Genomic DNA, 22364 nt, shown 5'->3' on the forward strand with positions numbered 1-22364 from the left:
AGAACTGTGCTCAGAAGAATACTTTGCTAAAGAACTATTTGCCAAGAAGAAACCTTACTTGAACTATTATTTTTCCTTCCAAAGAGTATTTATTAAGACTGTGGTATATTTTTGTCGTTATTTGGTCTTGTGCTAAGCCTTATATAAAAATACTATTTTTATAATAACTCCTGTGTCGTGTCCATCTGTAGTGTATTCACTTTATTACTGTATGTGGTCATAGATGCTTAACACACTGCCTCTGAGATAAGCCTGTCTGCTCTGCCAAGCTACCAAGGGGGTAGCAGGGGTTATCTGAGTGTGTAATCCCCTTGCCCTGACTAGAGTTGGTTGGTCCCTATTTGTCAGAAGTGTATACCTCTGCCAACTAGAGACCGCCGGTTCTAACAAACATCATTTATGTATTTATTTGAAGAGTTTTATGAAGCGCGAACTTGAACCAAAAAAGGGTATCAGAGTGCTGTACACAGGAGGGTAAAAGGCAAGTGTTTTAAAACAGGGGTCGGTATAAAACAGAACCCACGAAGTTACTAAAACGTTACAGCCAGTGATACATCAAAACGGAACTGTGAAGAGAAAACATAACAAATTAAGAGTGATCAGAAAAATAAAGATTGTTCAGCTGGTGAAGGGAGTAGATTAAAGATGGCATCAGAGCTATTGCAGTATATGCTTGTTCAGTATTAGCCACTTGACATGTTTTTGGAAAGCGGTAGTTGAAGGGGTAGATCTGATCTCGGGAGGAAGACCATTCCAGATTCTAGGAGCCTGACCCGAGAAGGCACGGTTGTAAGTTATTTTCTTATTGAATTTGGGTGGTTTCAAAAGTAGAGTATTAGAGCTTCTTAAGTTCCAAATCGAGCCAGATAGCTCAAGTTTTTTTTGCTAGGTAGACGGGGGGTGTATCGCTTTGTACGTCAGGCAAGCAATCTTGAAGCGAATCCTTGCTTCAGTGGATAGCCAGTTAAGCTGAATTAAGTCCGGGGTGATATGGTCATGTTTTCTGGAACCCGTGACGAGTCTGGCCAAAGTGTTAAGGGTGGCTTTAAGCGGTGCCAGACTCGCTTTAGGAAGGCCTGCAAGGGTCACTAACCCATATTCCAATTGTAAGATAACTAAGGATTATACAGCTGTCTGGATTGCTTCACTTTCCTTAGGGTGTTGAGCTGATGACTAGCACCTCTAATAGTGGCACTAATGTGAGCTTGAATGTTTAGGTGTCATAAAGCACCTTCAGGAAGGATATTATGCCTGGATACTGTTCGGACCCAGTCATGTTCTTACTGAGAAAATCGTTGTTAAGAATGCAGTTTGCCAGGGTTGTGTTATGGGCCTGAAACTCTTTCTCTTGTTTACCAATAGTATTGGTTTTCTTTTGAACTGAGCTAAAGATTCTCCTGTTCTAGCAGGATAAATGACGCCCACCTTATTATTCGCGGATGATACCCTTTTAATTTCCAAAACTGCAGATAGGTTGCAAGCGCTCATCAATAGATTTTCATTATTCTGTGAGCTGATTGGTTTAGAAATTAATGCTTCGAAAACTAGATTTATGGCCTATACCAATTGGAAGAACTTCAAGGGGAACATGTGCTTGGGAAGCATCAACTTGGAGAGAGTAAAAGATTTGTTCATCAAGGGATTAGACTGTCCAACAAAACTCATGATTTTTTCAAATCTTCAAGATTTGTTCACTGATTAAACACAGGGCTTCGGCATTAGTTAGGTTTGCCAAGAAGACCCTCTTCCATTCATATTGCCAGTAATGGAGCTCTTCAATGAAAACAATTTTATTAGGTCCCTCCTAAACCTTGGCCATGGCACCCCTCTTTTTCCCCAGTGACTTGAACTTGCTTTAAAACCAATCTCAGATCTTGCTATGTTTTCATCCTATTCTATAGTGGATCAGAGTATGGAGCTCTAAATAGCTGACACATGTAAAGATTCCCTTACAGGTAACATCAGTTGCCCGAATAGCCAGAGGATTCTCTGGTTGGCTTGTGTCAAGCAGTCTCTGCTCGATCTAGGATTGAGAGATTGTACGCATATCTGTCATCTACCTGTGTTTTTATGAAGGTTGTTGTGAAGAATAGATTTGAGGCAAGTATATTGAACAAAGTCAACCATCAATACGGGCAGGTTGTCCTAATATTTCCGTACTCAAAAACATGTTTTCAGGGCTGAGGAATTCCTAGACTACATTAATTCCAAGGTTGTGGTGTCATATTTTCTGATATTTTTAGAAACAGCATCCTGTCCACTGCTGTCTTTACTTCATCTTAGTTATCATCCACGAATAATTCAAAGACATGTTCATTGTGCAACTGACCTGTAGAGACAAACAAGCATTTACTGTTATTCTGCCCTGCATATAGAAAACCTAGATCTTGATGGATTTTCCCTATGTCTTGACTATTAAGGCTAACAAATTGGGTAAATGCTCTATGAATTTGCAAAACCGACACTTGCATGCTCATGGTGACTGCTGTATCTAAATTTCTGTACACAGCAAAGCTGATTCGGTTACGCATGATGGTCTCCTCCCTATCCAGGTCACCCAATAGCCCTATGATTTATTAATTGGTACAGCCATGCTTGAAATTGTTTTAAAATTGTTATTAGTTCAATCTTGATCTTATACATCATGTTTCTTGATAATTTATGTTTTTTTTAATTATTCTCTTCTCAATGCTAACATATTGCACTGCATGTTTTATTGATCTTATCATGTAACCTGTTTTTTTACCTATGCCTGTGTGCTTATTAATTTTTATTTGATCTGACGAAATAATTAAATGAATAAAAACTATTTCAAAATTATTACATCTGTAATCGTGTATAAAAAAACTGCTACTGAAAAATAAAAAGTGAATTTAAAAAACCAATTTGTCAAAATTATTTTTAATAATACTACACTGCACCCTAACCTACATCGGTAAAAGATTAGGTTACAATTACTATTCACACTCCAGTCTAAGCTACTTTGGGGAAATGTTGGACGTTAAAGGGCATACATTTACAATTGCCATTTCAATTCAAGTTACATTGACGGTTGGAGCAAAGATGTGGCACAAAGGCGAGAGCTATTGAGTTTGGAACTGGGTAACCAGGTTTGAGTACTGGTGTTTGCTCAACATCCTGTGATTCTGGGAAAATCACAATCACTTAAACTATGTAAGCCTAAAAAATAAAAATGTATCTGACCTTGTGTAATGTAATCTGGTGATCTTGTACAGTACTTCAATCTGAATGGGCTGAGTTCACGCTCTATAAAACTATAATAAAAGTACATTGGGGAAAATGTTGGATGTTAATATGGATGAATTTATCTTTGCCACTCTAATCTATGCTACACTGGGGAAAGTATTAAACATTGAAGGGGTTATATTCACTATTACTACTGTGATCTAAGCTACATAGGGAAAAACGTTATAGACTGTAGGGGTGAAATTTTCAATTCCCAATCCAATTTAAACTACTTTGGAGAAACTGTTGGACATTGAAGGGGTTAGATTTACTATTTCCACTCCAACCTCAGCTACAACAGGGAAGTGTTGGACATTGAAGGGGGTCAGAATTCCTATTCCCAATCCAATCTACGCTACATTGGGGAATTTGTTAAACATTGAAGGAATTACATTTAATACTATGACTCCAATCTAATCTACACTGGGGAAAACATTTGAAATAGAAGGAGTTACATTTACTATTCATGCTCCAATCTAAGCTACATAGAGAAGTGTTTCACATTGAAGAGTTAAATACACTATTACTATTTCTATGCAAGAAACATTGAAAAAGGTATTGGACATTGAAATGGTTAGGTTTACAATCCCCACTACAATCTAAGCTTCATTCAGGAAAGTGTTGGACATTGAATGGGTTAGATTTGCTAGTTCCAATATAAATACAAATTGGGGAATGTGTTGATGTTGGAAGTGTGGGTCCTTATCGCTTACCGCTGCCACCAAAAGCTGGAGGCGGGAGTCCCCGACCCCTCGCTTCAACGTTAGGCTAAGTAAGGACACCATCTGAGATAGCCCTGCTCACCCCCTTAGTAGCTTGGCACGAGCAGCCAGGCTTATCTCCAAGGCACGGGTGTACAGTATGTGCAACCACGCTTGCAGTAACCCAATGATGTCACCACTAATAGACTCCACACGAGCTTTGATAAAATGAGCATAATTGTCATAGAAGAAATTATACGATATGACCACACAATACAAAATCAACATATGAGAATGGGCAGTATTTTTTCCAGTCGGTTGGTAGGTTCTAATCCCAACCACTGCTTCTAACCAACAGTTAAGCTCACTTCTAACCGTTTCCAAAAGGTTAGGCAAGTCGTATTGCTAGAATCACACATCACACACATTGCAAAAGGAAACAAATACTGCAATGCATAACAATATTCTCTTGTACTGTGCAACAGAGAAAGAATGCCATACGTAGCGCCACAGTCACCACCAGCATTCCCTGCACAAGGAAGAAACAAAGCAATGCGTCCCGCTACAATCCTGTACGGTGCAATGAAGAAATAATACACTGCACCATGTTATAATCAGATACTGTGCACTGAAGAAATAATGCCATGCGCCACATTACAATCTGGTAATCTGCAAGGGAGAAATAATGCAGTGCTTAGTGCACCAAGTATGTAGTTCGTCAGGCACAAATGAGGTCAGGCATCATATGACAGGTCGATAGTTCGTTAGCAGCAATAATGCAAAGTGTAATACAACAGTTCCAGGTGCCTCGTTAACAGTGCCCCCATTATGGATCAAATAATGACACCAAAGTACTCCTTCCCCCTCCGGCCCCAGTACTGCTCCTCCTTGGGTCAGCACGGGCCGAGAGCCGAGCTGAAGCAATGGCTCGTGCAGCTGACAGAAGCAAGGGGCCAAGAGAGTGTCCTCTGGGCCCGGACCCCACCCCAGGTGGTGATACACATTACCTGAGGGGGCGCGACCCCACTCTCCTCTCCGACATCAGCGATTTGGGCCATAATCCACAACTCCGTCACGGGGTGCGGCGTTCTTGGGCCGTCAGCTCAGCTCCTAAGGAGCTGCGGGTCCAGGCCGCTGCTGGTTTTCTCCGATGGCCCAATGACTTGGCCTTCCTTCCGGCGGTCTCAGTCTACTCCGAGATCCGCACTCAGCATTGTGGAGACTTTACTTCAAATTTGGTGCACCCCCTACCCAGGCACTTCTCACCAGTGCCTTGGGTTGCACTTCGACATGCACACCACTTGTCCGAGACTTGCCTCTTCTCTGGTGCTCACGACGACCAGGTGCTCTTCACCAACACCCCGCTTGCACCTCGACATGCACCCTGCGTGTCCGAGTCTCTCCTCTTCTCCCGGTGCACACGATGTCCAGGTGCTCTTCACCAATGCCCTGATTGCACCATGACATGCACTCTGCATGTCTGAGACTCGTTTCTTCTTTTGGTGCACAGGATGCCCAGGCGCTCTTCACTAATGCCCTGGCTGAACCATGACATGCACTCTGCATGTCTGAGACTCGTTTCCTCTTTTGGTGCACAGGATGCCCAGGCGCTCTTCACTAATGCCCTGGCGGCATCACGACACGCACTGTGAATGTCCGAGTCTCACTTTGTCTCCCCGTGCACACCACAACAAGGTGCTCCTCACCAACGCCCTGGCCTGCACCACGACATGCACCCAGTGCATCAGAGAATCAGCTTACTCCTGCGTGCCCTCGATCACAAGGCACAACTTCTGATGGTCTCAAGCTGCAAAAGTACACGCACACAGCGTTGCTTGGGACTTCTCTGGAAACTTTTATGATCCTGTATTTCCAAACAGGGAGCCAGCTCACCTTTGGCACTTGGGGTTACAAGACACAGCACAAAGCACAGTCTTCTTCAAGCATGGGGACCCAGCGCCCCCAAGCACTGTCCCAACAGCCTCTCCCTTAGTTAGAACAGCAACCTGCAGACCAGCCCCAGATCACAACGCAAAGATTGGTCTTTCCACAGCAGTCTCTTCAATTGCTCCTTCTTTAGCAGAGGTTTCTCTTGACCACAGAAGAGGCCCAAGCCTTTTCAGTCCCAATCCATATCTGTTTCATTCCAACATTCAAGGGCCTCAGCACTAATAGTTATACCCCTTAATGTCTTTGAAGTTTGTTTGTGCTCAGGGGTCCCTGACCCCTCCCTAAATCAGTTGTGGGTGTCTTCCTCCCAGTGTCACCTCTCTCCCTTTGAAACTAGGGGTCTGGATCCTTAATCACTCAGCAGGAGATGGGTCAATTGGTGTATAGCACCAGCCCAGGCCTTTTCACCTCCCGGGCTTCTCCTCCACCTACACTCCAGATGCAGGGCAGCCTGGTGCCATCTCAAAGCCTTCCTGGGTCAAGACCTCTCCCAGCTCCTCTCACCTTTCAGTTCCAGACAGACAATCCACATTTCAGCAGAGACACAATGAATGCCTAGAACACATAACTCAGCCACTTTCTAAAAGAGTTGTTTCTGAACACACAGTGACAAAACTACCTTCACAGAAAGATGTGTTATGACACTGTGAGTTCACACATACTAAACTTCACCTCTCCATTATCAACTGACAGGAAACTAGGCTAACAAACACAACACCCAGCCTCCCCCATTCTGTCCTATGTGCAGGATGGCCTTTCAGCAGCGAAAAACGAAATGGAGTGTTTTTCACTGTCAGAACATATCACACACCTCAGTATATGTTCTGCCTTTTACCTACACTGCACCCTGCCCTGGGGCTACCTGGGACCTACCACAGGGGTGCCCAATGTGTATGTAAAAGGGAAAGTCAGGCCTGACAAGTGGTTGCACTTGTCAGGACAAGATGCTAACTTAGCACTATGTGCGCAGGCCCTACACTGCAGGCCTGAGTTCCCTTCCCTGTGCGCCTTTGCATTACTAGCCCTGGCACACACAGTGCACCTCACTAGCAATTTTACTAGTAAGGCAAACATACCAATCATGGCCAACCAATCACCATTACATTTTAAATGGGGAACACTTGTCAGGATAACGGTCTAGGGGGAAAGCAAAATGTTTAGGGAACTTTAGCCAAAAAGGCCAAGTCCTACAGTTGGACACTGCAGGGGGTTGGTTTGGGTTCCCATCCCGTCTAAGCCACATTGGGGTAAGGGTTGGGCATTAAATGGGTTAGAGTTACAATTCCAAATCCAATCAAAGACACCATGGGGAAAGCCCACTTCAATCTAAGCTACACTTGGAAAAGTATTGGGAAGTATTGGACATTGTTAAGGTTAGATTTACTGTTCCCACAAAAATCTAAGCTACATTGGGGAAAGTGTTGGACATTAAAGGGATTGGATGTACTATTAATACTCCAATGTAAGCTAAACTCCCACTCAAATAAAACAATATTTTAAAAACAGTGTACATCTACTTTAAATGCACCAAAAATAAATACGTACATTTTGGTTACAAGTTTTAAAGTAAATGAAAACTTTAATAAACTAAAATGTGAGTAAATGTTTGAAAATACTAAAATTATTTAAATATTTGAATTACCTCCAAATATTCATTTTAATTATATAGCTTTAAAATATTAAACTTTTCAAAATTACCTAGAAGTGAATTTACTATGTTGTTAACTGTACAATAAAACTTAAAAAAAATGTATTAAAAATTAAACATATCTAAAACATATTTACATTCAAGAATTGTTTAGAAACATCAACATTAAAAACATCATACAAAATATTTAAAAAATAACACAATTTAAAAACTAAATATAAAATTACATTTTTTTAAAACATTGGATTTAGCAAACTTCTGATTATACATAACAAAAATCAAAAATGTGTATTTTCAATAAATCGACCTACCCCACACCTCCAGAAGAACAATATCCCACTCCTAAAATATGTTAATAGTTTGATAAAAAATAATTAACAACATATAATACTTAAAATACTACAAAATTATTGAAAAAGAATATCACATCCTCTAAATATATACTTCAATATTTTTTTACAATTTTAAACACAACACTTGAAATCAATATTCTTTTCTTCAAACGTTTAAATGACGGTATTTGTATATCGATATTTCTAGTTCGATATATTGGGAAAACACCAAGGATGCACCAGCAGCCTTTTACATAGTAACAGTAAGCCGTATACATTACTTCATTTTGTAATTCAGTTGCAACTTTTTGATGTATGCCACGTCATTGAAAACTAATAAAACATGTTTCATTACTGTTGTACTGTTATAAATCTATGATTACTGTTGCAATACTGACGTTTTTTTCAGATTTCAGCCTCTCTGCCATAAAGGTAATTGTCTTCTATCGAAGACAGCTAACAACTTAAGACCATCTCCATTGCAGTTTAATTGGCAGTCTTTAAAGTCTGCTAAAAATATGGAAATCGGTAAACTCTTTCATCACTTACATTTTGAACAGAATAGCAGGTGAGCAGGCTCCATTTAAAACAGCATGAACGTTCGTGCCTGGGATGCTCTTTAACAGGTTTACTGAGACAGCCAAGTACTGCCAGACACAAATCTGCATTTAAATTGTTCCAAGGTGCGTTGAAGCTTGATTCCATTTTCTTCTATAAGAAGGCTGGCACTGCTTTGAGTGTATCGAGTTGTATTTAGATGAGAGTCTGCTCTCATCGGACTTCTCAGAGCACCCCTGAATGCTGATTATCTCCTCTGCTCTACCTACATTTTGAAATAAAGTTTATATTTTTGTTTTATCATTTATACACCTTGAAATATCATAAAAAGAGCAGACGTTTCTCCATTTACTTTGAGAGGCGAAGTGATAATGGTGGACAATGATTGATTTACACTGCTGAAAGATAGAAGATAGAAACATCCAGAGTGCCAGTTCTCTTTTCCATGTTTCCAATGTATGAAGCCTAGTTAGTGTAGATTAGCAAACCATTTCTGCATTATCTATTCAAAGGGCTTAGAAATCGATAACAAAATAACAAGCAGTCACCAAATACAAGTTCACGTGCATACAGCCTGCAATAAAGTACATCTCTGCATTGTATTTTATGACTCCACAAAATAAATAGGTTTAAAACTGCTGCAGTGGACCTGTTTACTCCTCTGGAAATTTAAGAGAGAGTCCAAGCGGGGCGTGGCTTGGATGCCGCGCAAGATGGCTGACTAGGTACGGAGCTCCGCCGCATCGATCACCTCACGGCGTATTTTTCCCGATGTAAACGGGACCGCTATTGAGCACCGTCGCCGGATTTGGCTGGCGGAACATTTACGGAATCAGCGGAGCAGCTTTTCACCGCTGGTGGAGCCGTTTTCGCCCTTCTCCGCGATGAATTCCCTGCCCCTCACGGAGCCGCCATTTTGAAGCTCTTCCGAACATCGGAGCCTCTGCTGACAGGAGCTGTCATTACACGATGTGTCACTGGACACCAATGAACTTTCAGACACCGACTTCATTTCAGGGGTGAGATTTATATATATTGCGCAAGACGCCTTTGCTGCATTTTTTCTCTCCTCCTCCACATTAGAGGAAACGTCCAAACACGCAGTTTTTACGGCGCTTCACCCCTGACAACTGGATGTTTCCCGCCCTAACATGCTCACTGCTCTGAAATACTTTTTAGCCTAAATTTCTTCCTCATGACGCTATGACATCAATGTTCTCTGAGACTTTCTGCCCGTTTCTCCTGCGCCTCAGCTACTTCAGGATGCTCCTTCCTGTGCTTCCTTTTTAGTCATCCTCCCCTTTTTGTACTCGTTATTTAGCACAATCTAATTCCCTGTCGCCTTTTCCACTGAGTTACGTCTTGGTGCTTCACCCTCTCTTTGGAGATATTTATGGAACATTTCACATGCACCTTTAGTCGCCTCACAGGGAATTGAGACTATATTGTAGCACGTTCATTTCCTTCTATGGTCAACTTACGCAAACCTAAATTTGTCTTCACACCATCGGGGAGTACTTCAGGAGCATCTTCATCTGATACAAATAGAGCCACTGCATCTGCGAAAATGACGACCCCAAAATCATCATTGGCTCATACTAACACCAGTAAGTCCTCCCCACCCGCTCCGGCGGGCAAGCGCCTCAAGCAAAATTCTCCTACCCCAGAAGACAATCCTTCACATTCTTCTACTGACCAAATTCTAGAGGAATTGCGTGCGCTGCGCCCATTTATTGAAAAAACGAGTTCAGATATGCAGCTTTTAAAGGATAAATGGGAAAATATGGATGCCCGTCTTTCTACTGTTGAACAGCACCTTCCTGAAGTTCAGTCCAACACACAACGTATAGACTGTTTAGAAAAAACGGTCCTCTCACTCCAAAAGCATACAGAGGATTTGGAAAATCGAAATAGGAGGAATAACCTCCGTATTTACAATCTGCCGGAAAATCTTGAGGGAGATAATCCAGTAACTTTCTTCACCACTTTCTTGCCGAAACTTCTGGACCTACCACCTTCCACCTCCATTAGTATACAAAGAGCCCATAGACTAGGTGCCAGAACGGGCTCCTCTTCAAAACCTCGTGGAGTCATCATTTTATTTCTGAAATACACAGATCTTTTATTGATTCTCTCAGCTGCGAGGAGTAAAAAACAAGTGTCTTGGCAAGGTCAACGAGTATATCTATCTCAGGATGTCTCTAACGTCACTGCCTCCAGACGTAAAGAATTTCTGGCTATGCGTCCCTCTCTGCGCGCCTTAGGAGCAAGATATGGCTTGTTTCATCCTTGTACTCTCAGAGTCACCTATCGAGAAAAGACTTGGTCATTTCAGGAACCTGGAGAATTAAGGAACTTTCTTCTTCTACACCGTGAAGAAGGGATGGACGCCTCCTCTTCTGCTTCGACCAGTGGCTGAATTGGATTTTTATCGTTTAACTTGTTTGTCTTCCTAATGGCTTGTCTTTGACTTCATGTATTCTCCTTACTTCCCATCTCAGTTTTTACACTCTCTTTTTGTATCTCTTCTCTCCTTTATCTGTTTCTGGCATCTCCTATATATCCTTATATTTCCTTTTTCTACTTTCTGGACTTCTGTTTTTACGTCTACATGTTATTTAGGTTAACATTTTTCCCTTTTTTCCTCCCCAGACGGATATGTATCGGATACTCCTCTCAACACCTTGTCCCATTCCATGTTCCTTTGTGCGGTCTCGATGTGGTTTTCCTCCTGATCCTGGTCCGTACGTCTTGTAAAGCATCACCACCTCCCCACCTTCCCTATGTGTATTTTTTCTCTTTCAGGTATGTTTAATACAGTCATCCTTCTGGATTTGTACTGTCTTCTATGCATTCTCTCTTTTCTTCCTTCTTCCTTCCCCACTGATCTCCCTTCCCTTCTCCCATCCCTCTCCTCCTCCCTTTTCCTTTTTCTTCTTCCTTTTCTACCTGTTCTTCCTTCTTTCTTCTTGAAGAGTTTTATGGTTAATACTTCTATACAGTTTGAATTATTATTGCATGTACAGTATGCTTTTGCAATTCTTGATTTAGATCAATTTAGTAAGCTTTCACCTTCAAAGTTGTTTCATGGAATGTGAAAGGATTTAATCACCCTATCAAAAGGCAAAGAGTACTCTCCCACCTTTCCTCTTACAATCCAGATATCGCCCTTATCCAAGAAACTCACCTATCTGACATCGAATCTTTAAAGCTAAAGCGACTATGGGTTGGAACTGTTTTATTTTCACCTGCTTCTCAGAAAAAGAATGGAGTAGCCATTTTGATTCATAAGCGACTCCAGTGTAAAGTAGTTCTAGAAGAAAAGGATGACGAGGGACGCTGGGTCTTAGCTAAACTACTAATTAACAATATCCCACTTACGATATTCAATGTTTACGGTCCCACATGTTTTGACTCCTCTTTCTGGCCTTCCATTACAGCAAAATGTATTCAGCATAAAGATGATGCCTTTCTATTGGGTGGAGATTGTAACCAGATCATTGACCCATTTTTAGACCGAAGATCCTCTGTTCGTTTTTCCTCTCATAAACCACATAAACAATTCCTTGACACTATTACCCAAACTCACCTTGTAGACTCATGGAGGCTCACTCACCCAGACGTTATGGATTTCTCCTTCTTCTCTCCTCCTCATGCTTCCTTCTCCCGCTTGGATTATATCTTTCTCTCTTCATCTCTTTCTCAACATCTTATTTCTTCTTCTATTGAACCGATTGTTATCTCTGACCATGCTCCTATTATTACTGTTTTTGACCTTCTTCCTCCTACTCCTAAATCTTCTCGCTGGCGCTTCAATCCTTCTCTTCTTACTGATCCTCTTTTTTCCTCCTCTTTTCGTGCCTTTGCCTCTGAATTTTTTCATCTTAACTCTACGCCTGATACCCCACCTCATATTCTTTGGGATTCCTTCAAGGCCACAGCCCGAGGTTTTATTATTGATTTTGTCTCAAAAAAAAAGAAAAAATTCCTTCAAAAACGTAAAGTCACCCTTGCACATATTAAATCTCTGGAACATCAATTCTATACTTCCTCCGATAAGATTATGTCTCCTGAATTGTTTAAGGCTAAGATTGCCTTTAACAAACTTACCACAGACTCTGCCTCCTCTTTTCTTCTCCGGAGCAGCGCGCGATTTTATGGAGGTCGAAATAAATCAGGTAAACTGTTAGCCAACTATTTAAAATCTCGTAAAGAACGTACTAATATTGATTCTATTTATTCCCCATCTAATGTACTTCTTCATACCAATGCGGAAATTTTGGAACAATTCCACTCTTTTTATGAAACTTTATATACTCCGGAAAACCCTCCCACCCCAGAGCTTATTCAATCCTACTTTGACAACATACCTCAACCAGATACTTCCCACCTTAATATTTCGGCCGTTGATTCTGACCTTACGATTTCGGAACTGTCCTCTGCCCTATCCTCCCTCACTAAGGGGAAAACCCCAGGACCTGACGGCTTCCCAGTTGAATTTTACCTACATTTCTCAGACCTTCTTTTACCCCACCTTCTATCTCTATTTCAGTCTTTTTGTTCTACTGGATCAGCCCAAGGCTCTTTTCAGGACGCTACCATATGCCTTATCCCTAAAGATGGTAGAGACCCTAAGTTCTGTAAAAATTATCGACCTATATCTCTAGTTAATGTTGACTATAAAATTTTTGCGAAATTATTAGCTCTTCGCCTTGACCCGCTCCTGCCACATCTTATAGGGAAAGAACAATGCGGCTTTGTTAAGGGCCGCTTGACCTCGGATAATTCTAGACTCTTCCTTAATGTCTTAAGTAAAGCCCCTTCACTATCGATTCCCCTTGCAGCCATTTCAGTAGATGCTGAGAAAGCCTTTGACCGAGTCGACTGGTCTTTTCTTCTGGCCTCCTTAAAATGGCACGGCTTTAACCCCAAATTCATATCTTATATTTCTTTGATATATTCTATGCCCAAAGCATCTGTTCTCGTTAATGGTCAACTCACTTCCCCATTCACACTCCAACGTGGTGTTCGTCAGGGCTGTCCCTTATCACCCCTTTTATTTATTTTAGCGCTTGAACCTTTCCTTACCTCCATACGCAATAATCCATCCATCTCTGGCTTCCCGTACGGTAAACGTCATCTTAAACTGTCTGCATATGCTGACGATATTCTTTTATTTATTTCTGATCCGCCTACCTCAGTCCCCGCATTACTAGACGAATTTCAGAAATTCTCCTTGGTCTCCGGTTACAAAATAAACTCGGACAAAACAGAGATTCTTCCTTTAACCAAACTTTGTCTCCCCCACTTTTTCACGGCTACTGGCTTTGCTTGGAATTCTACAAAAATTAAATATCTCGGTGTTCTTTTTTCTAGCTCTATATCCTCCTCCATTCAACTCAACATGAATGCAGTCATATCTAGGATAGACTCATTACTCACCTCTTGGAATCCACTATTTCTTTCCTGGTGGGGCCGTCTTGACTCCATCAGAATGATGATTGCCCCTATTTTGATTTACTTATTATCCATGCTCCCACTTCGTATTCCAAACTCCTATTTCCGTCGCATTGATTCTGCGTTGTCCAAATTTCTTTGGAAGCAGAAAAAAGCCCGCATATCGCTTTTCAACTTACGTAAATCTAAACTCAATGGTGGTACCAACTTTCCAGACTTTCGCCTCTATCATAAGTCCTTTTCCCTTCGACAGGCTTCCCGCTGGTTATCTCAGGTACCCTCCCCTTTTTCTCCCCTCTGGCTTTCTGTTGAACAGGAACTACTGCTTCCGTACTCTTTCCAAGAAGTAATTCGTTTTACTTCTAAAGCCCCATGCCTTAATCCCCTTTTATTCAAGCATACTTCTTCTCTTCTGCGCCCTTTAGTTTCACCTTCCTCAGTAACGCAGGAATCCTTCCTACTATTGCCTATATGGTACAACCCACTTCTATTAATTAACAACCGACCTATTGCATGGCTTTCATGGAGAGCGAAAGGTATCATTTGGATACGTCATCTTTTTGATGGGTCATCCCCTTGCTCATTTCCTGCATTTCGGTCTCAATTCCATTGCCCTCCTTCTTTTGCAAAGAAATTCCCTATCCTTATGGAAACCATTCTAGATCGTTATTACTCTCTCCCCTCTGAAGATCTACCTACCTCATCTTCCTCTCTACTCACTGTCCTTTCTACAACTCCTAAAGCTTCCGTCATTTACCGGTACTTTTCAGCCCCCAATCCAGATCGTCTCAAATCAAAATTAGAATTGTCTTGGGAGTCAGACTTACATTCTTCATGGCCCACTTCTCTCTGGGACAAAATATGGGCTCGATCCTTGAAGATTTCCCGTACTGCCTCTCTCACTCAATCCCTATTTTTCTTTTACCACAGACTATACCTTTCTCCTCTTTCTATCTCTCGCTTTCAACCTGATGCTGTATCTAATTGTTGGACCTGTAATGCCCCTTCTGCGGATCTTTTCCACCTCTTCTTCTTCTGTCCTTCAACTCGTATTTTCTGGTCTCAGCTATTCTCTCGCCTTTCTCGCATTTTCAACCTCTCTATTCAATTTTCTCCTTCTTTAGTATTTCTTGGTAGCCTTTCAGAGGATTTAGACCTCCCCTCACATTCTCGCGGTCTTTTTGACCTTATGTTGGCTCTGGCATTACAGCATATTGTCTCTAATTGGAAATCTCTGAACAAATTGTCTCTCAATTGTTGGTGGAGTCTTGTATGTCACTCACACAGACTTGATGTTGCCTTTGCTTCCTCCTGTAAACCCTCCCGAAATGTTGAATTTTACTGGCTACCTCTTACTCTACACCTTGACCAATCCGCCAAAAAGAGTTACTCTCCACTATCTTCGGATAATTTCAAGCCCCCCTGAACACATGTACTCTTCCCTGCAGTTTTTCATGATATTTTTCAGTCTCAATATTGTAATTATTTAGCTTTGTATTGACCTTCTCCATACTTCTGTTTCATTCATGCAATTACTCATATGATGGTTTTTTACTGTACTTACTGATTGCCATTTACTGTATTTCCTATTATTGCTTATCCATCTTCTACGATAAATACCATGTTTTTGTTTTCTTCTCTCCTCCCTTCCCCCCCTCCTTCCCTCCCCATAACTTAAAAATGCTTTATTTTTTGCTGTGATATTGGCTGCTTCTATTTTCTTTGTCCCATTTTATACCTTTTTTTTTTCTCATATTTGCTGATATCACCTTACTGTAATACTTATTTTTCTTTAATAAAGCTTTCAAACATAAAAAAGAGAGAGTCCAAGCGAAGGCTTATCTGACAATTGACATTTCTTTCATGCATATTAATAGCACAATATATGTATTCGTGTACATGTAAATGGTCCCGTGACAACAGGTACATTATTATACGGCTTTTACCCAAGGAGGGCGTTCATTTCTACCAGTCTGCCTTTCCAGCTATGGTATGACCCTTAGAAGCCCGCTCCTTGTCTACGGGCCCTCTACCTGTGACAGAGGCGATTTGTATATCGTCAGCCGCCAAGAGAACTTTTCAAACACTCAGATGAAAACTTCTTTTTACTATAACCAAATGCCCCGATACCCAGCTAGAGATGACAGACTAAGAGCATGTAGGATGACAGAACCCACATCACGCATGTGCTTCACAGGTTATTGATGCGAAGAAAGCGCCTGTTGGGTAAAAAATAATAGTGTACCCTTATATGTATTATTAGGCATTTCTGACCTTCGAAATCTAGACTTACTGAGTGTTTTGTCAGTGCTGGCCATGTGAACTCGAAAAGTCAAATATCCTTTGGCACAAAAACCATGGTGAAATTGGTAAAAAAGAAGCTCTTGAGCCCCTCCCCCCCCACCCATTGCATTAATTTAGCCCTGGCCTGGCTACTCACAACAACCCTAAATGAAGGGAAAGAATGTGGCAGCTGCATTATTATACTGTTGTACTCTCAAACAGTGCCCCACCATGTCTCCCTTGGATGCCCTTAACCCAACCCACGATCTATTTCGATGTATAACCATACTCACTGCGTCCATAATGTAACCTGCTTAAATGTTCCGTGGGCTCCTAATGTGCTCTAAGTATCATTAGCATTGTTAATCTTTGATAAAGTTATAACTTGAGTGCCCCCATGCAGACCTGCACAGTTCTAATGTGATGCCTGACATTCTCCCTGCATTGCCCTGTCCACTCCAGTCTATTACATTTAGGAAACACTTTCATTTTTCACCCGTGTGCTCCCTTTGACAGCCCTATAGTGTTGGTATGCTAAGAAGAACGGACAATCAGGGAATACAAATTAGCTATATTCCTCAAATCCACACATCGGATTCACCATTGAACCTTTAGCAACTGATTACCTTCGATGTCTGTTTAGAACTTTAGTGAGGTTCCTGTATAACCTTCCAACCATTAGAAACACATACGTAAAGGGACATTCCTATATACAAGTGTTAGAATTGGGGAACTCTGGTTGGCACAGGTAAGTACTTGTGACAAGCAGGGACCCTCTCCTCTAGTCTAGTCAGGGTAAGGGGTTACACTCCTAAAATAACCCCTGCTCACCCTCTAGGTAGCTTGGAGCGAGCAGACAAGGTTTATCTCAGAGCGTTATAGGTTAAGCATTTGTGACCACATACAGTAACCCAGTGACAACAGCACAAATGGACACCACAATAGATTTATATAAAAAATAGTGATCTTTTATATAAAGGCTTAGCACAAGACCAAATAGCGAAAAAAATGACATACACAGTTCAAGAATATGCTTTTAGAAAGAGTTCTTAGGTTAGCGACAAAATCATTCACCTTAGCATCCGTTCTAACCCACAGTACCTTATGATGCGATAAAAAGTTCCTAGCGTCACTTCAGCGTTGAAAATCAAGGTGTAGCTTATCCGGTAGAAATTTACACGCTAAGGCACAATGCGACAAAATTCGGCCCACTAACGAGCGGGGCGACAATTTCACCAGCGGTTATCTTGGTCGAGTCTGCGACGATTTTCGCAGCGATAAAATTACTCACGCTAACGAGCGGTGCGATGATCTTGGCTTGTTCTGTGACGAATCCACACAGCAGCGTCCGGCTCTGCAACCAAGTTCGCAGCGATAGAATTCTTCCTGCTAACAGGCGGGTGCCAGGCACGCCAAGGTGCCAGGTCTAACAACAAGTAACATTTTGTTCAGTGCCTAAGTATAGACATGTCTACAATACACACTACAATTACGTTCCCCTTTTAAATGACTAAAGATAAATCTAATATGGGGAAATAATAAAAACAGGATAAATCAACCACAGATACTGACCATGAATCTGAGGAACTTCCACTGGCCTACCATCACTCTTGCCTAAAGCAAGCTTTCCATATGTCACGCCTACCCATCCTCGAGTTTGACAGCACTGCTCAGAGCTTCATCTAATCTAAAATAATCTAAACATTTGGATTGGACTTTTACTTCATGAGTAATTTTGTCACCTTAAGATTCTGACAGTTCTTGGTATCTTAGCTCTCACCCGAACAACATTCTGCCTTTTGTAGTTATTCTGTCCTTTTATTACAGAGAGGAAAAGGAATATACGAACATGCCAGTCATTCATGGAAGTTGCTAACGAGACACATAACCTACATGAATACGTTAAGTCTTCAGTTATTAATCTGTCTTCTCTCCATCTATCTCAAGACCAACTGGCCGTGTTAGAGTCCCCTTGAATGAGATGTCTAGCAAAGACCTCTCATTTGAGAAAATGTTGCTGCCTGCGAGAGCTCATCTAAAGCATGTTAATTCAATCATGCTAAAGCCGACAGACAAGGGCTGATCAGTGGTTCTTGATAAAGATAAGTACCTGGTAGAGGGGCACCTCATCAGAAATTGTACTCCTGAGATTAAAGACATACTAAGGACCCGATTTGGACTTTGTTGGTCTTCCCATCGGACAGCCGAAGTGACGGACTCAGGAAGACCGACAAGCCTGCGTTCTCCCGCCCGCCAGATTAGTAATCCAGGGCTGGCGGTGCAAGTGTGGCGGTATGCATGGCCCATAGGAGAGCCCATAAAGCATAATGCCGCTGTAACAGCACCTCCAGGTCATGCGTGCACTGTGCAGCATGCACCATATCATGCCTTCCAAGACAGTGCAGGCATAGGGGGGGCATGAAATGTGCCCCCACCACAAAGCCCATTGGGCAAAATAACCGCTGGTAGCCCTGTTTGGACCCACTTTCCTTCCTTACCACCAACCTGTACTCCGCCATGAACAGCTCATTGGTATGGCCGGTTGCAATCTGCACAGCGGATCGGCACAGCCACAGCCGACCACTGCCTTCCACACCGCCATCCTGTCAGGATCCAGGATCCTGGTGTAGGCGGCTGTCAGACCATCAGACATACGATAGTCAGACCATCACCGATAGCTGTGTTCCGGTCCGACCACCAGGGTCATAATCAGGCCCTATGTCATATTCCTCAACAAAGTTTTAATGATAGTTATATTGGACCGAAAGAATTTCAGTTTCTCAATCATATCACACCCAGCATTCTGGTTTTGTATATGCCTCCAGCAGTTCATAAAGTTCATCAACATCCTCCAGGCTGACCAATTGTATCTGGACATTATGTTGGAACCCATCTCCAAGTACATGTATACCTTCCTATGTCCATTCATACCTAAAGTGAAATCAACTATTTAATTAATACTGTGAATGGCCTCGCTTTTGACAATGAAACACAATGGCTAGAGACACTTGGGGGCCAATTTCGATGTTGGATGCTCTTGCTTCCACCCAACACTAACTCGGTCCTGGGATCAACCGACCTCTGGTCGGCAGTCCCGACTGCCTCATTAGGATGCAACTGAACTGTTTGGTTGCATTCCTACATTTTCCTTTGGGAGCATACATTAAGTCCATAAACCGTCCGTAATGCATTCTCCCATAGGGAAATGGGAGGTGCAGTTCAACCTTGCAACCTGTAGCAGGCACTTCAAGGTGCCTGCCACGGGGTGCAGGGATCAACAGGGGGGGCCCCAACCAGAGACCACAAGCACAAGTTCACCCTGCTGGGGACCCCAAGCATGCTTTCTGACATGGTTTTCCATGTCAGACAGTCCAACATGTACACCATGCTGGAAACCGTGCAATGTAATCCTTAGGGCTGAAAGGCCCCTCCTTGAAATTACTGGCCGGCTACTGACTGGCTGATGGGCTCCTGGAGACCGTCAAAAGCGAGCCAGAATAACCGTCCAGTTTTCTTTTTGACTGGCTATGTCATAATTAGGCGATTGGAAAGTAAAACAAATAGCCCATTATGATGCCGCCCTGAACGCTCCAACAGTTGGTCAGAGCCTTAACGGGCCACATCGTAAAGGACCCCTTGATGTTGTATTATTTTATACAAATATACCTCGGGATGAAGCTCTGGAAGAGTTAGAAATGTGAGCATCCCGTGTACCCACTCATTTCATTTTAGCTGCAGCTAAAACTGTTATCAACATTTTTTTTTCTGTTTAGCAATGAATTTGTTTTGCAAGTATAGGGCACAGGTATGGAATGTGCTTTTTCTCCAGAAACAGCCATACCTTTTAGCACTGAATTCAAAGATAGATTTGAAAACAACTACAATCCTTTTCTTGAACATTTTGCTGTTCAGGTACGATATATTGATAGCATATTTTGTATTTGGACGGGTCATTAATCCTTCCTGAATTAATTCTTTCAATAGTTAAATACAGATCACTGGACATCAAGTTCAACATGTCAAAAGGAGAAGCATCTATACATTTTTTGGACAACGATATTTTTATGCGCAACAATATTTTGTGTATCCTTATACAGAAAGCTTAGAAACAAAAGTAATGCTCTGAGTTATAAGAATTTACACCTGAGAAGTCAACGAGATAACCCAATGTATGAGCAATTTCTACATGTTCGTCATTTCACCTAAGCAGATATTCTGTCTCATATATGATTAGCGAAAGGAAACTCATTAAAAATGCTTCAAAAGAACCTTGGTTCACTCCATGAGAATGTCTGTCTGAAAGACGGGAGAAGTAAGATTCTAAAAAAATAATCTGCATTTCTACTTTTTGCCCAAGTATGAATAATTCTTAAAGAATCATCAATCATCATATGCAAAGTGGAGAGAATTTGTTTTGCTCCTAAAAACAATAGAATTATCTGAAACCACCCTGTTAGAGCCAATATTATCTCGGAATCATCTTCAAAACAGTCTTTGAGAGAACTATGAAGCCTTGAACACATACAGGGACACCATAAGAGTGGGAATTATTCAGTTTGCAACTACACCATAGAAAGGACCACTTTCACACATGCAGGCACCGGGAGGACACATTCCAAATTCTCAAACATTAAGACCAAGAATGTGGTTTATGGCATTTTGTGTCCTTGTGAGAGATGATGTGTTAGAGAAACAGACCAGAAACTCCACCCACAAATCATACAACACAAATCTCACATTAGGTGCAAAAAACAAGCTGCCTCTTTAATGAATCAATTCAGATCATGCTCTCATGGTGCAGATGACATCAGATGGACTGCACTTAACACAATCACACCGAATCCCAGAAGGGGTGATTTGGAAGCCATCAACCGTAAAAAAGAGGTACGTTTAATGTTGCAATTCAACACTGCTTTAAGAGGCCTAAACTATCAGAAATATTGAAAATAGGATTTTTAGGGGCCCTGCTTGCCCTTGCTGGTCTTTTAATCCAATTTGCATTTAATCTATTGTGATAAAGCTGTCAAACAAGGGAGTGGCAGTTGTTCTTTGAGATGAAGACGGATACTTGACAGAGGGACACCTCATCAGGAATTTTCATGGTAGATCCCTGGAGACCCTACCCCTGCCGTTAAAGGCACACTATTTCAGATTCTTCAAGAAAGTATTTGTAGCTTTAAAGAGTGCATTAGGCCAAAATGACATCAAAGTGTTGTGCAGAGGAGAGAACTGTGAGGGAGGTGGCAGCTCAGAACAACATGATCCGCACCAACCCATCAACAAAAGGAGGGCTAATCCACAAAAAGCCAAGTTTTAACTTGCTTGCGTAACATCAGGTGCAAGTTAAGGCACCTGCTTTGCTCCGTAAGTGAATTCTAAAGCCTGGCAGCTGCCACTATAAAGGCATGTTCCCCCAACTAGCTTTCTTATATCGAGGTACTGGCACTTTGTTTTGTCCATCCGAATGCAGCAGTCTCTTAGGGACATATCCATTCATGGTTGTCCAGAGATAACTTGACCCCTGAGAGTGAATAGCCTTGTGTGTCAAGCAGAGAGCTTTAAAGGACACTCAATTCTTTAATGGCAGCCAATGAAGAGATGTCAGTCCTGCGGCAGCATTCTGGATGATTTGGAGCTTGTTTAGGGAGTATTGGTTGACATTTAGATACAGGGCATTGCAGTACTCTCAAATGTTTTGATGATGGTCTTTGAATCTCCGTTATTTTTCATCTGTGAAGTATTTCTATCCAAATACTACTATTTGTACTCCTTAATGTCAAATGCACTATCTTTAATGTTGATTAAAATGTTTGCATTACACTGTACCACGGACTTCAACAAACTGCATTTCCCATCTCTGTTTGTTATTGATTACGGTTCCATTGGTCCTTTCTCACCACTTGACCGCTCCCACACCTGGGCCCGCATTTCCTAGAACTCCCTTGGTACATTCTCGACTACTGAAGTAAATACACCTGATCTCTCCCACAATGCTCACAACCACTGTTGAGCAGCCTGACATGTGACTTGTTCTGTTAAAGAATTACAGATCTCAAATCACTGAAGAACCATTTCCAGCCAATTGGTGACTGAAGGTATTTCAAAGTTATTTTAATGCACATTGCTTTCAGCCCCCAAACATTTTTTATGGCAAACCTCATACTCACACCACACACCATTGTTTTTCCG

The sequence above is a fragment of the Triturus cristatus genome, chromosome 1_2, assembly GCF_964204655.1.
Source record: "Triturus cristatus chromosome 1_2, aTriCri1.1, whole genome shotgun sequence".
Taxonomy (NCBI): Eukaryota; Metazoa; Chordata; class Amphibia; order Caudata; family Salamandridae; genus Triturus; species Triturus cristatus.